We start from the raw sequence: 3,960 nt of genomic DNA, 5'->3' as shown, positions 1-3,960 counted from the left end.
TGTTTAATTGATAACCATTGGCGAATTTCCAACAAGGAGGCAACATTGCACATGCTCACGTAAATTTAGAAGTGCAGCCATTACATTGCACTTGTGACTGTGATGTCTTTGTATTTCTCTGGTGTCATCTTGCATTGGTACCAATATACTATCATGCTCAGTTGAACTATTTTATACTCACACTGAAAGGAATCTTGGGGCACTTGATCTTTGGGTACTGCAGGAAGCTATAAATATGTCAATGCCTGACGTTACTCACAGGGTTCTTCACTGAAAGATGCCAGATGAATCAGGACATAGATCATGTAAAGAGAATGGCAGAATTTAATGATAAAGAAAGCTCTTGTCTTGATTGTCTAGTAAAAAACCAAGCATTGGCACCCAACACAATGCCATAGATACCATTTAGCAGGGAAAATAATTCATGTGGGAGGAAGACAGATGGCAGTGACTACGCCAGTGAGCGATAATTGCATTCTACTGTAGCCATACCACCAAACAAAACAAATTAAAAAACCCATCGTTATGAAGTCTATTTCAACTCACAATGGTCTTTGACGACAGATTAGATTGCTATTGGGAGAGTCCAATGCTGTGTATCTTTACTGAATCAAAATGAATCCTCATTCTTCCACAGAGCACATCTGGGTTTAAATTCCTTCCATGAAGGAATCCTAAATATTGGCACTGGAAAGTTTGGCAATTACTACAATTTGGCCTACTGAGGGTAAAGTCTAATACCAATAAGTGAATGACTGTTGTTTTGTTTTATTTTTTCATCTTGTGAGTAAATTAATGTTAATGAGGCTGTACAATCTGGCTGGAAGTCTCCAATTCAGTTTCTCACTCCACTATTGCATTACAATGCATATTGTGGGCATGTGCATCTTTTTTTCATACACAAGGGGGTAACCCTCCAAAAAGTGGAATTTGTTTGGATCCAATTTTTTTTTTTACAAAACAACCTTATCACCTTCAAAGTACTTTCCATTACACTTAACACGCTTGTCAAAGATGTGGTTCTGTTCTTGTAAACATTTTTCAAACTCATCTGTTTGGTGGCTGACAGCACCTGCCTTGCCTTTTTTCACCTCTTCTACATTGTGAAATTGATGGCCTTTCCTGTCCTTATTCATTTGCAGAAACAAAAAGAAGTCACATGGAGCAAGGTCAGGTGAGTAAGGTGCATGGGGCAAGAGGCATGCTGGGGTTTTTTGTTTGTTAGTTTTGCTCAACACAGGCACACTGAGATGGCTGTCTGGGTGGGTACATTGTCGTGGTCCCGTCTGCTATAAACCAGGCCTTTTTTTTGTCTCACTCTATTACACAATCTTTTCAGAACCTCTAAATAGAAAGTCTGAGGAACAGTCTGACCTTGTGGAATGAGCCATGGACATTTTCATCCATTTGGAAAGGTGCCAGACACTTAGAATGAGGTTTGTTATCAATTGACATTTTACCTTTTTTGAAATGAGAAAACCACTTGTACACTTGAGTTTTTCACATAGCGCTGTCATTTTAAGCCACGTTCAACATCTCAATAGTTTCTGCAGCATTTTTCCTAACCAGGATACAAAACGTCACAGTCTCATGCTGTTCTTTTAAATCTGTCATCCTAAAGCACGAGAGTCGAGCAAAACGGCTTTTATGAAAAAATTCACTGTGACGCCTCTGGTTGCTCCAGGCTCCGCCTAGCGGGGAAAATGTGCACTACACAAAAATGTGCCAAGCAGAGTTTTTTTCTGTTTGGGAGGTTACCCCCTTGTATGCAACCATCAGATTTCGCCATTCTCAGCTCCAATATATAATGAGCATGATACTGTCACTTTTGTACTTTGAATTAGAAAAAGATAATAATTTTTCTTGGGCTGAAAACTGCAATCACAGCATGAAACCACCCAACGCCTGGAGAGACAGAACCCAGTGTCGAGTCACAAAAATACAGCCATGGGCTCTTTACTTAAAGAGGTTGCTAATGAAGCCATTAATTCGTATGCCCACCTAACCAGTACATTTGCAGAATGGTAGGGGTTCAGAGTGGACTAACATATGAGGGAAAACCCCTGAAAGCCACCATCTTCTGATTGAGCACTTGGGGACTTTTATCTTTTAGAGCTATTTCAGGTTCTTATGGTGAGAGGTCAAGAAGGACTTGCTCCTACTTCTGGAAGGGAATGGGAAGAATTACCACTATGAAATACACATGGAGTGTTCTCCACAACAAATACTGACTGACTTTCCTGGGGAAAAATTCTTAAGCAGGACTTCATTCCACTTGAAGGAGGGCATTTTTTTCCTACTAAAACGCCCTCTAATTTTCCAGAAGGTAAGATTAAAAAAACATTTTTGAAAGCCACAGTCTGTGACGCCAAAGGAAAGACTAAAATTTAGTCATAGGATTATGGGATGCCCTTCTTGAAAGCACACTAGCTGCGTTCTAATACAGTGGTAGCGTATGAGGGTCCGCATTGTTGCTGCGCAGACTCTGGAGCAGGGGTAAGCAGGGGAGCTGAGAGTACAGTGCGAATGAAAACAGCGCCACCAGAGGACGGTGAAGTCGTTCTTATCCACAACTACAGAAGCACAGCCTCATTCCTACACAGGTTAACATACACCTTTTTTTTTTTTTTTAATGAAGGCCACAAAAGAGTAGCGAACTGTACTAAGTGGTATAGCCCGCTGTGGAGTCTGGTCTCAGATTAACATAAATCTTGACAAACAATTCCTATTCCCTGATATACAGTGTTTATGCTTGGAAAAATAGGAAAAAAGAAAATTATGACAAACTAATATGAAGCAGAAAAGAAACCAAATCTGGAGGAAATGGTAAGTATTGCCACCAGGCTCAGGCATTGGAATTGTCAGGCAGTTTTTAAAATAAATATGATAACTATAGCAAAGCTTTTTATTGAAAAAGGAGGCAGAATGCAATGAAAGGCGAGCGAGTGAAGTAAGCAAGGACATGGACACTTTAAGGAAGAACAAAGGGAAATGCTAAAAAGAATACACGCTGTTGCATAATTGAAGAATGTCATTGGTAGAATTACCAGAGTGGGACTCATTTATATATTTTCAATGGTCTGCTTGAAATAAAACAATAAAAGCTTCCACTTTAAATGCACATAGAAAATTTTCCTTTCCCTCTCCCACCTCCACTTCTACCCCAAATCAGAATACCCAAGAACAATGGTGTCATTTTGCATATATATGACTGCATATCAGAAAGAGAAGTAGGAGACTTTGAAGTATAAATAATACTTGCATTAATAATTACTAAGATTTTCAAATATTAATAATAGTCACAAAACCACGGAGCCAGGGAACTAGGAGTACAGCACTCAGGAAAAGCACCACCGATTGTAATTGCCCTCATGTTGGTATCAACTCATGCAGAGAATGTTGTTTACAGAACATCGAAGACGATGAGAATATGATGGAAAAATGTGAGTTTTAAAAAGAAACAACCTATACTTAACCTTCAATAGAATAAAGATAAGAAGAATAGCTTTCATCAGAAGGCATGAAAGCTGGTGAGTAAAAAGTGATGGCTTGTTTAAAGTATTAAAGGCAAAGGAGGGGAAAATCATTAAAGTAGGTCTATATCTCATATAGTTAATACTCAAAAGAGTGGGGAAATAGCAAATTTTTAATAAAAACAAAACTAATTTGTCATAAAAATATTCAAAGTTTTTGTTGTTTTTTATGGAGATGGAAGATAAATCCGATGCTCTGGTTTATATAAAGAATAAATGAGTATGCAGAAATAGTTGCTTGAATCTACTAATGATTTGAACTTGGAATGGGTGAAGTATGAAGCTAGGAAAGTTGGCTGTCATAAAAAATGAATTGGAATGCATAAAGATCAATATCCTAGGCATTAATGAGCTGAGATGGCCCGGTATTGCCATTTTGAATGAGAAAATCATATGACTTAGTGTGCCAGGATGACATCATCAAGAG

The 3,960-nt window shown here is 38.5% G+C and overlaps 1 pseudogene; it reads right to left on the bottom strand.

The window, feature by feature from the left end:
• Positions 1-2,631: 2,631 nt before the first annotated feature.
• Positions 2,632-2,755, bottom strand: LOC142455834 (small nucleolar RNA SNORA4; annotated as a pseudogene).
• Between the last annotated feature and the right edge of the window lie 1,205 nt (positions 2,756-3,960).

Source organism: Tenrec ecaudatus, chromosome 8 (genome assembly GCF_050624435.1).
Source record: "Tenrec ecaudatus isolate mTenEca1 chromosome 8, mTenEca1.hap1, whole genome shotgun sequence".
Classification (NCBI taxonomy): Eukaryota; Metazoa; Chordata; class Mammalia; order Afrosoricida; family Tenrecidae; genus Tenrec; species Tenrec ecaudatus.
This window is presented reverse-complemented; position numbering and strand designations above follow the sequence as displayed.